The sequence below is a fragment of the Rhineura floridana genome, chromosome 3 (assembly GCF_030035675.1).
Source record: "Rhineura floridana isolate rRhiFlo1 chromosome 3, rRhiFlo1.hap2, whole genome shotgun sequence".
Taxonomy (NCBI): domain Eukaryota; kingdom Metazoa; phylum Chordata; class Lepidosauria; order Squamata; family Rhineuridae; genus Rhineura; species Rhineura floridana.
In genome coordinates, this window is record NC_084482.1 from 47,617,751 (window position 1) to 47,629,997 (window position 12,247).

The 12,247-nt window shown below is 43.9% G+C and overlaps 1 pseudogene; it reads left to right on the forward strand.

Annotated features, from left to right (window-relative positions):
• The first annotated feature begins 11,869 nt into the window (after positions 1 to 11,869).
• Positions 11,870 to 11,988, forward strand: LOC133382551 (5S ribosomal RNA; annotated as a pseudogene).
• Positions 11,989 to 12,247: the final 259 nt, after the last annotated feature.

A 12,247-nucleotide genomic window follows, 5' to 3' on the forward strand; every position in this document is an offset into this window, starting at 1 on the left:
CTCGTGAGATCACCCACAATCCTGGGCAGTCTCACAAGAGCAGCCAAGGGGTGGAGCCAGACCCAGGCCTGTAAAGGCCCCAGTCTTCTGGGAGCCAGCCTCTTTCTTCATGTGCCAGCTTTGCCACCCTCCCTCCCTCGGTTTTAGGGCGTCACTGAGCTGTGTTTAACTGGGTTGCTGGTTGACAGGGCCGGATAGGAATTTTTGCTCTCAACGAATCTGGCCCCATGGTTGAGCAGGTTTTTTCGCCTATCCCTCAGTGGTTCGCTGTGTAATTGTTAGGCGTTCACTCACTTCTGTCACAACTTTAGGCGGAAATGGCATTCAGCAGAATCAATAATAAGGGGGACTCCCATAAGGAGTCCAGTGGGGGTACATGAAGGCCATGCCCCTAGCTCGGGAAGGGCGCCGCCTCATCCAGCTCACAACCCCACCCCACTGGTTGGTCAGCGGGACCACAAGTGCCTTGGGTTCACACTTCACTCTGGTCTAAAGCAAGCCAACTCCCAAGGGTAGTTCCCAACTACTTGTTGATTGATTCAGCATTCCTCCAGCATGGGCTGCCAGAAAGAAGCGTATCCTTGCCCTACTGCCATGCCAACCCCGCTTTACTTGCTCTTATCAATAAAGTTGTGGCCTTATTTCACCCATAAATCTGTGTCTTGCTGTGTTATTCCCATTGCTAAAGGGGGCGCAACATGCTCCTACCACACAATGAGCTCTACATGGGACCACACTTGAAGATGACTCGGAAACTTCAACTGGTGCAAAATGCACCAGCTGGATTACTGGCAGGGGTTCCTTTTAGAGCTCAAATAACCTGTTTTCAAAAACAGCTGCATTTGTCAGCAGTTTATTTCTAGGCCCAGTTCAAGCTGCTCACATTAGTGTTTAAAGCCCTAAATGACATAAGTCCCAAATATCTGAAAGACTCTCCTTCCCTACAGATCCTCTGAGGTGTTGAGATCAGCAGAGAGGGCCCTTTTTATAGTTCTGCCACCCTCGAAAGCTCAGGGAGGAGGCCCAGGAGAGGGCATTTTCTGTGGCAGCCCCTAAGCTGTGGAATTCCCTCCCCAGTGAGGTGTGTCTGGCAACTTCATTGTACAACATTTGGTAAAAGCTGAAGATACACCCCTTTACCCTGGCCTTCAACACCTGAGATGTATATTTTTAGGACCCACCTATTTTCTGTGATGTTGTTCAGATTTTTTTTACTGTTTTAATTATGTGCTTTAAAAATGCAGGTGGGACCTCTGGGTGAAAGGTGGGTTGTTTTTTATTATTAGTAGATTGATTGATTGATTGATTGATTGACTGATTGATTGATTGAATTTCTTAGTCGCCCATCTGGCTGGCTATCCAGCCACTCTGGGCGACGTACAAAATAGGCATACAAATATCATAGACATTAAAAATCTGAAAACAATGACGATAAAATCTAGCCTACCCCAAAAGCCTGCCTGAAGAGCCAGGTCTTCACGGCCCGGCTGAAACTCATATAGAGGGGGCATGGCAGAGATCATTTGGGAGGGAGTTCCACAGGGTGGGGGCCACAATTGAAACAGCCCTCTCTCTAGTCCTCACCAGTCTGGCTGTTTTGACTGATGGGATAGAGAGAAGGTCTTTTGAGGCTGATCTTGTTGGGTGGCATAGCTGATGATGCTGGAAGTGCTCCTTCAGATAGACTGGGCTGAGACCGTGTAGGGATTTAAAGGTCAAAACCAACACCTTGAACTGGGCCCAGCAAGCAACTGGTAACCAGTGCAACTCTTTTAGCACTGGAGTTATGTGATCTCACCGGCGGCTGCCTTTAATCAGGCGTGCCACTACATTCTGTACCAGTTGCAGCTTCCGGACAATTTTCAAGGGTAGCCTCACGTAGAGCGCATTACAGTAGTCTAGGCAAGAGGAGACCATGTCATGTACCACCGATGGGAGCAGATGATTGAGAAGGTAGGGGTGCAGCCTCCATATCAGATGGAGTTGATACAGTGCTGCCCAGCTCACAGCCGAGACCTGAGCTTCCATGGACAGTTGGGAGTCAATTGTACTCCGTTGAGAACCAGGTCCAAATCCCCTAACCTTCCCTTGTCTCCCACGAACAGTACCTCAGTTTTGTCAGGGTTCAGTTTCAGCTTATTCCTTCCCATCCAGCCACTCACTGACTCCAGGCACTGGGACAGGGTTTCTACAGCCAACCTCGGTGAAGATTTAAATGAGAGAGAGTGCTGCGTGTCATCCGCATATTGGTGACACTGCAGCCCAAATCTCCTGATGATAGTCCCCAGCGGCTTTATATAGATGTTAAACAGCATCGGGGAGAGGATGGAGCCCTGCGGCACCCCACAGGTGAGAGGCCAAGGGTCTGAAACCTCATCCCCCAATGCTACTCTTTGGTGCCTATCAGAGAGGAAGGAACAGAACCACTGCAGTACAGTGCCCCCTATGCCTAATCCCTCCAGGCTGTCCAAAAAGATACCATGGTCAATGGTATCAAAAGCCACTGAGAGATCCAGGAGGACGAGGAAGGTGCATTCACCCCTATCCAACCCTCTCCTCATATCATCCACCAAGGCTGTTTCAGTCCCATGTCCAGGCCTGAAGCCCGATTGAAATGGATCCAGATAATCTGCTTCCTCCAATTGCGCTTGCAACTGCTTCGCCGCCACCCACTTGACCACCTTGCCCAAGAATGGTAAGTTTGAGATTGGGCGAAAGTTGTTCAGATCTTGGGGATCCAAGGAGGGCTTCTTTAAAATTGGTTTTATTACTGCCTCCTTGAGAGCTGATGGCATCACGCCCTCTTCCAAGGATACATTTACCACCGCCTTGATCCCCTCGCCCAGTCTGTTCTTGCAGCTCATAATGAGCCTTAATGGCCAAGGATTGAGTAAGCAGGTGCTTGGCCTTAAGGTTGAAAGCACCTTGTCCACTTCATCAGAAGGAATAAGCTGGAACCGATCCCACACCACCAGAGAACCACTGGCCGACTCTGGCTCACTCACTGTATCCATAGCGTGCGGAATCGTACTCTTTAGACGATCGATTTTATCCGCAAAGTGCTTAGCAAACTCATCACAGGAGGTCTTAGAATGTCCCATCGGTTCCAAAGCAACTGGACCGACCAGGCTTCGGACCACTTGGAACAGCCTCCTGGGACAGCACTCTGTGGATGCAATAGAGGCAGCGTAGAAATCCTTTTTTGCTGCCTTATTACCACATGGTAGGCTGCTGCAGCTGCTCTAACCAGTGTCCGATCGTCATCAGAGCGAGATTTCCGCCACCGGCGTTCTAGCCGTCTCACCTCCCGCCTCAGAGTTCGCAACCGTGGAGTATACCATGGTGCTGTCTGAGTCCTATTCAGGGAGAGAGGGCGTTTCGGAGCCACCCGGTCTAATGCCCCGGTGATTGCCTCATTCTACTTCTCCACCAGGGATTCGACAGAGTGCCCATCTTCAGGCTCCATAAAATCCCCAAGTGCATTCAGGAATCTATAAGGTCCATCAAACGCCTGGGGCGGACCATCCTAATGGGTCCTTTGCCCCCGCGGAGGGTGTGTGGCATCGAAAGGTCTACTCTCACCAAGTAGTGATCTGACCATGACAAGGGGGTAAGAGATGTAGCCCCCATTTTCAGATAACTCCCCTACATTTATTCCCTACATTTCTGGATCTCCCCACAATAGAATCTTCCATCAAACCTTCATGCTGAACGTGTGAAGGTCATGAGTGGAGGGGGAAGCACACCACTATGGAAAAGACACCCTGCACATGTTCAAACACATTTTTCCTGTTTAAGGTATCACATATGCAAAACATTCAAGAGGCCAATGGCTAATGGGGTGATTTTTAAATACTGAAAATCTGAACATTTTAGGAACTTTGATGACAGGTTTTGTGTACGACCTGAAATATACAGCTTTGGCATCTTGATTTTTCTTTTAATTATGTTGGAAGGGCCACCAGTCTCTATGGAATTAACATTCCTATTGGTCATATTTTCTGAGTGACCCTCTTTTTTATTTAGTGTAGTGCATCTAGAGAGAGACACAGAGAGAGTTATGAATAACTGGATCATTCTCAACAGAAGATAAGTCATACTCTTTGCATTAAGGCCTAAATATCTCTGAGGTCTACAGTACTTGACTGAGCATGCTAGTTTTCCTGAAGTACGTTTTGCCGTGAGCTCTTCTATCTCTGTCAAATTGGACATGTTTTTTCCTGCCTTCCAGTATAATAATTCCCACAGACTGAACAACCTGGAGGAGAGGGGGAAGAGGTAAAAAAAAACAAGTTCAGGAATAGGTTATAGACTTTTAGTCAACCAGAAATGAACAGAGAGCTGTTTGGCGATGTCTGCTTTATTAGGAATATACTTAAGAAATGGCTTTAGCAAACAGGAAGAGACTTTGAGTGTAGTTCTCTTTAAGAGCCCTCTAGTGGAGCTCTGGTATCATATAGAAAGTGTATCTTCTTACTTACATTCATGTGATGATATACTCATGTTTGAACAATTTCCCACATAACCTAGGAACCTAATTTGGGACATTTATCATCATCTATAGGTACTAGATGGTGAAAACGGGAATTTCAGGATTTTTTATTGGCAGGCAAAATTTCAGAACCTTGGGTTTGGAGAGCAGCAAAGGTTCATGGTTGATCCTCATCTAACTTTATAAGGGAAAGGATTAGGACTCTATAGTTGTCTCCAGTATGTGAGTCCTGTACTTGTGGAAGCTCCCCATGCACGTAGTGGATGTTGTGGTGGGATGGAAGCCCTTACTTGACCTCCTGACAGCTGAGTCACTGCTGCTTGCCAGGAAGGAGAGAGGGAGGGGCAAGGCAGCGGGGAGGTTGGTGCACAGCAAACTCACCCTCAGGAGCACTGGATTGGCACCATGCTGACCTCACCACCACCTTTCTCTTCCCCTTATCCTTCCCAGTAAGCAGCAGTGATTCAGCTGATGGGAGGTTAGATCAATGCCATCACCTCACCACACAACTCCCCATGCATTTTAGGACCCCATTTTTTCCGGTTTCTACAATATGTGGGAAACCTCCACAAATTCAGGAAATTCTTTGCTTCTCAAGTTTACCCTCCAACTTATGATGGGTGACTATAATGATGACAGGAAGTTGAGCCAGTATTTTCTGGTCCCCATCTGAGTTTATTTAATTTACATACAGATTACCAGAAAAGGGCTTATATAGCCAAGTATTGCAATGGATTATGATGTTAGTTTGTTTTGATTATATTTTGAGTTGTGTCCCACTTATTTATTTATTTATTATTTATTATTTGATTTATATCCCGCCCTTCCTCCCAGCAGGAGCCCAGGGCGGCAAACAGAAATGCTAAAAACACTTTAAAGCATCATAAAAAGACCTTAAAATACATAAAAACAAAACAACATTAAAAACATTTTTAAAACATGTTTTTTTTAAAGGGTTAAAAACATTATTAAAGAAAACATATTAAAAGCAATTCTAACACAGACACAGACTGGGATAGGTCTCAACTTAAAAGGCTTGTTGAAAGAGGAAAGTCTTCAAAAGGCACCGAAAAGATAGCAGAGATGGTGCCTGCCTAATATTCAAGGGTAGGGAATTCCAAAGGGTAGGTGCCACCACACTAAAGATCCGTTTCCTATATTGTGCAGAACGAACCTCCTCATAAGATGGTATCTGCAGGAGGCCCTCACCTGCAGAGCACAGCGATTGATGGGATATATAAGGGGTAAGATGGTCTTTCAGGTATCCTGGTCCTAGACACAATTTTACTGTTGTATGACTGGCCTTTAGTGAAGCAAGAAAGATTTGAATATGTATCCCAGTAGTGTTTGTTGTAACTGGCAACTGCTGCACCTTTCCAATGTTTAGGGCAGAATCTTTCCCAAATCTGAGATTCTTTTAACTGGAGATATCGGGGACTGAACTTGGGACCTTCTGCAGGCAAAAAGAAGCTTCTGTTCCATCACTGAGCTATGGGTTCTTCCATATAATGATCAAATTCTTTAAGTATTTGTATGCTAATGTTAGAAACCTCATAGTCAAAGCAGATGAATCATCCCTACAACAGCAAATTCAGAAAAGATCTGACTGTGGTTAGCTGGACCAAGAATCTGTCTCGGTATAAGGTAGCTTGCTATGTTCCTAGACTAGTAAGAAAAGAAGGAAATTCAGGAACAAACTCTTAAAGGCATAAATACATCTTTTAAAATGTCAAGTGCATTAATCCAGCAAGGGAGAGGGTAAGACTTTAGAAGGGTTGAAAGGACTATTGAAGGATGACAAGGAGACTTCAGGCAAATTAAATGAATTCTTTGCATCAGTCTTCCCTGTGGAAGATGGTGGACAGATGCTAACATATAACTCAGATACACTGAACAACACCATCGATTTGTGTTTTTGACCTCTACTTCAGACAGCAACTTGGGCCAGCACTGACAAGATCACCACATAAATAATTACTACTGGGTATATTTAGGATGTGGGGGCAGGGGGAAATCATGCATATAATGAAATGGAATATTTATTGCTTTAACATTTATTTATTTTTAAAAATCAAAAGAACAAGGATTATTGGGGGGGGGGGAGGAAAGTTTAGTTATATCCATCCAGTTATTAAAATCCCATAAAACTTGACATGCTAATTAAATCAGAAAACTGTATCAGTATAGATAAAGTGTAAAAATGGTTGAAAAAGCCTATGCCTAATGTTCCATGTGGTAGATGTAATGTTATGAAGGGTAATCTCGAGAACAGAACCAGGGTCTAGGAAAGAAGCTCAAGATCATTAGGAATAACCCTACACACAATTTCGCCTTAGAAGCCAGCTGGCTGGTGAGAAACAACCCATTAGACTGGGAATATGGCCCTCAAGGCTCTTGTATCTGACCCTCAGTACTGTTTCCAGGCCACACCCCATTTCCCCAGGCTGCACCCAGTACTAGCTATGTATGTTCTCTGAGTGTTTTTGCCTAGTTGGAATGTTTCCTTGAACTATTATGCTTTTCAAGACGGAAGGTGTGTGTATATATAATATACATGTGTGTATGTACGTGGAGAACCCTCTGATTTTTTTCTGTGACTGGAATGTAGCCTACTGTAAAGTCACACCTGTTGTTTCACCTATTTTTTGCCTCTGGCCTACCCACCAGTGGCATGTTGCCCCCACAAAGGTTGCCCATAAGGCAATGTAGCCCTCAGCCTGAAACACATTCTCTCATCTGGTTCTGAAATGTCCCCAATCCTCTGGAGCAGATAGGAAGGCTCCAGGGAGGAGGACAAATGGGTGAAAATCACCTGCCAACCCATTCTCTGATTAAAGCCTCCACAGGTTCAATGTACCTTCTGCCAGTGGAGGAACACCATTAGATGTGTCCATGAAGTGCAGGAATATGTCAGTTTATCTGAATGAATTCTGTACTTGGGGTGTGCAGCATCATTAAATAAAGCTTGAAACTTGAGGTGAAGTGGGGTGCCTTGGACTAGCAATAGGCAGTGTGTGGTCATGGGAGTTGTAGTCCAGCAATATCTAGAGGGCCACAGCTTCCATCACACCACTTGTAATAATCTGCATTGTCACATATAAAGGTAGACCCACCATAGCCCTTTCCATCTCTCTCTCTCTCTCTCTCTCTCTCTGCTACATATGCAAGACAAGAAAATCTGGAAATATCCCTACATTCCCACCCCATCAAGGTTGCTGCCAGGAAGGAGTTTCATCAGTTTTGATGTACTCTTGGCATACAAGAGAGCAGGTGGGCAAGAGGAGGCGGAGAAGGTGGTGTGACAATGGTACAAGTGTAGGCCTGTCCAACAGAGCCAAATGGTGATTATTGGGTGCACTTGTTCAAGCCTCAACAGTGTGCTGTTTACCAAGTCTAGGGTTAGATGGCCTTACACATGCCTTTTCACCTGAGAAAGGAAAATAGCTGTGCATGGTAAATGCATAAGCCTCTTCCATACCCCTCCAAAGACAGCTTTGGAAAGATATATTATACACCAACTAGAATACTCATGTTCACATTGCAGATGCCTATATCTATATCTAATTTTGAATCACCCTCCACATTAACCTCAAGGCGATTTACATAAAAACAACTAAAATAGCTTTTAAACAATAAAAAACATGACAAATTAATATGGGTTTAAAACCAAAACAGAAAAAGGACCCAAAGCAGACACCTTTTCATCCTGCTGAAAAAGTTTGTTGAATAAAAAATGGCTTCAATTGCTTCTAGAAAGTATAGAGAGTGGGCGCCTTTCCTCCCTCAACAGGGATGCTGTTCCACACAACAGAGGCAGCCACACTGGAAGCCTTGCTCCGAGTTGCTGTGGACTCAGCTTCTGATATTTTAAGGGCTTGATGGAGAAACTCTCCTGCAGAACACAGTGGCCTACAGGTTATAGAAGGTGCAAGGTTTATGGTTCTAAGCATCCCACTTTACCCTTACGCTAACATTTTTCAGAACATTAGCACATTGTAATGAAACTGTGAGACACCACTCCATCTAACTGAGGCAGGTTTGTGCCATTCAAAGGACTATAGAAGACAGAAGAGCTTTACAGTAAATCCAAATCCAGCACAAGATCAACAACTCTTCTATTCGGAGGGTGGGTCTGTTTACATTTTGTTTCTCCTGCCTGGCTAAGGAAGCAGGTGCCATACAATATAAGTCAGAGGCAATTGCTGCATGCCTATCTTAGGTACTGTTGCAACAGCAAAAGTCTTGTCAAAACAACTCTCTCTCTCTTTTTTTTTTTGAAGCTGTGTGCCCTGTTTCTGCAGGACAGACCTCTGAGGCAACACCTGGGCCAGCCAATACAACTGGCAAGTTCTGAGATACGCTATGTGGTCTTCATGATGGCTTCTTGGGGGCATCAGAGAGGGAAACGTATCTGCTTTGTGCAGTAAATGGCCAAATCAGAGATCCCTACAATTAGGGAGTAAATGCTTCTATCCCAGCATATATTTCTCCTTCATTTCACTACAGTGGTTGCCATGAGTGGGGTTGTTCATTTGTTTTACCCTTTTCTGAAAACTCTTTATGGTATACATCATTCTGTCCATACTGCCTCTAATCCCTCTTTGATCACATTCACAAACACACACTCTTTTGCCTGCCTGAGGAACTCAACAAAAAGAAATGGCACACACTAGATCACAGGTAGCCAATATGGCACCCTCCAGATGTTTTTGGACTTCAACTACCATCAGTCCCAGCCAGCATAGCCAATGATTCAGAAACATCTAGAGAGCACTATCTTGGCTACCCCTGAACTAGAATTATTTCAACCATTAACTAAAAAAACCAAAACTTCACAGTGCAGATGTTTAAATTTAACATGTTTTATTTTGTTATTAATTGGATTTTTAATGCATCTCTTCGTCAAGAAGCATTCATATAATCAGACCTCACCAATTAAGGGTCACATAATCAGGGATGATAATGAAGATACTTAACATTTATATAGTGTTTTCAAGTGTTCAAAACACTCTGCATCTGTCATCTACATCTGCCTTACCAACAGTCTTGTATGGTACCAGTTTTATTATCTACCCATATTCCAGATGGGAGATACTGAGGATGAAGGAGAGTGGCTTGCCTACTATCTGGTGAGCTCATGGCAGTGGGATTCAAACTGGGGACTTTTTGACTCACAGCTCAGTCTCTTAGCCACTACACAATACGACAGCCTTTCCCAACCACTGTGCCTCCAGATGTTGTTGGACCACAACTCCCATCAGCCTCAGCCAGCATTGCCAATGGCTGAGGCTGATGGGAGTTGTGGTCCAACAACATCTGGAGGCACACCGGTTGGGAAAGGCTGCAATACGAGCTCTCTGCAGAAAGCTGACTACTCCACAGATACTATATTTCCATGGGAGCATTCTCATAACCAGAAGCTGTTGATTTGTGTCACTCTGACTCTGCTCGCTCTGTGCTAATCTCTGGTTTAAATGAAGCTCTGGAAAGATCACAGGGCATTGGAATGGATTAGAGTGTTAAGGCTCAATCAAATCACTTTAATTTGCATTGCTTTTGTAGTTTCTTTCCACACAGAGCCCAAATGTATAACTCACCAAAGAGATTTTTTTTAATCTCACTGCCTGATCAATAAATAAGTCTGCAAGGTGTTACTACTTTCACTGTATCTTGTTCACTGTATCTTGTTCATGCCTTTTGCTGCCAGCTCACCAATACATATATGAATGTCAAATGATTTTGTGACAAAGAGGGCTAACCCCTTCCCCACAATGGGTGTCAATACCACTAACAGTTTTTAAGCAGAGTCATGTTCAAAATAAGTTCCTGCTTTGTTGATGGTTCCCCAGTAGCCTCTGCAATGCCATACCAGCACTCCGAGTTAAATTTCAAGCAAGATTCTAAAGAACTCTTCTAAGATTTCAAAATCTGATAATGCTCTGTTCCTTTTCACAAAGCAATATCTATTTCACGATGAAGTGTGCATATTTCATAGCACATAATCCAAAATGCAATCATTTTGTGGCTAAAATAGGTAAAAAAATGTTTACTATTTGAGAAAAAATGGGCCGACTTTAATTTTTTAAACTCCCCCCCTTCAACATTTTCAGGATGATACCAGTAAACACACTAATAAATGAAGCTACACAGAAAGTGGTACCTCCCCATTCCCTTCCCAGGAATTTTACTGATTCCCATAGCTGAGAAGGAGGGGATTATATGGCAGGTCAGCCTCCACACTGTGCATCCTGGCAGCATACTGTGAAAAGATAGATATCGCTCTGGATAATAGCCCCTGGGATTGGAAGTACCTCAACTGCAGCCTTACAGGCACTGCCCTGCCCAGGGAAATAGCCACCACTTTTTCTGCCTTGCATAAGTCAGTGGCTCCCAAACTTTTTTTCACGTGTACCACTGGAAAAGTGCAAAAGGTCATGGTGGAACACTTAATGATTTTTCTGCCTGTCATGGTAATCATAATGTGCTGTATGGTTTTAATTTATTTTACTGCTCCTTTTATTTCTTATACATTGTATTTTATTGTATTAAAATTTAAATTCCATAGAACTCAAATACAGTAAAATGCAATATATAAAGAATAAAAAGAGCAACAAAAATATAATTAAAAATCAATATGAATATTTTTGCATCTCCATCTCCTGTCTTCAGCCACACATTCCCAGACGCACCGCAGAGCACCTGAATGAAGCTTGCGGACCACTGATGGTCCATAGACCACAATTTGGGAACCGCTGGTATAAGGTTGTAAATCACCTAGTGAATGTATATATCCTGAAAAGCGAGAGAGAAATCTATAAAATTAATGAATGAATAAATATAATGGGAATTTGCAGACTATGCAATGGGACCCCACGTATTGTTTGGTTCAATACGTATATACAAGCACAATGGTCAGGTAGGGTGTGTGTCAGTGTGTGTATGAAACTTGCATAATTTTGATCCCCCCACCAAAGGGAGAAGACAAACATATGCAAACAGCATGTTTCTTTCGTTCAGAGGATTCAGATATGCTGTGGATTTTCTAGATGCATCTACATGGTCTGAGCAAGCAGAGCTGTTCTTAGACTTGTCTCCAATGCTCCTGTCACAGAGTTCTGCCCACAGGTAGAGCAGGACTTCCCTTTCCTCTTCTCTCCCCATACACCCTCTAAATCTGCTCCGGAAGGCCCCCTAACCCTCTGGAGCAGATGCTGAGGGTGTGTGGGGAGAAGGGGGCTGCAGGGGCAAGGTAGGAGAGGGAGATTCCATCATGCAAGTGGAAGTCTGTTGCACAAGCAGAATGACAGCATTGAGTTCATCGTATAGCCCTTGATATGTATGGGTGTAAATGAATAACATCTTCCTAACGTAATAATTGCCTACAGCCATACTACCCTGAACCCACCTGATATTGTCTGATCTCGGAAGCTAAGCAGGGTCATGACTGGTTAGTACTTGGATGGGAGACCGCCTGGGAATATCGGGTGCCATAGGCTTAGAGGAAGGCAATGGTAAACCACCTCTGAATACCTCTTACCATGAAAACCCTATGAATATATCCAAACAGATTCATAGGGTCACCATAAGTCATAATCGTCTTGAAGGCATATAACAACAACAACTGAATAATTCTCCTTGACCAATACTACTGTTATTTTAACATGAAAAGTTCAGAGAATTCAGGCTATGGTAGTAGTGTAATGGCAAATTAAGAAGTGCAGGGTCCCTTCATGAGAGCCATAGCCATCCCCCCCT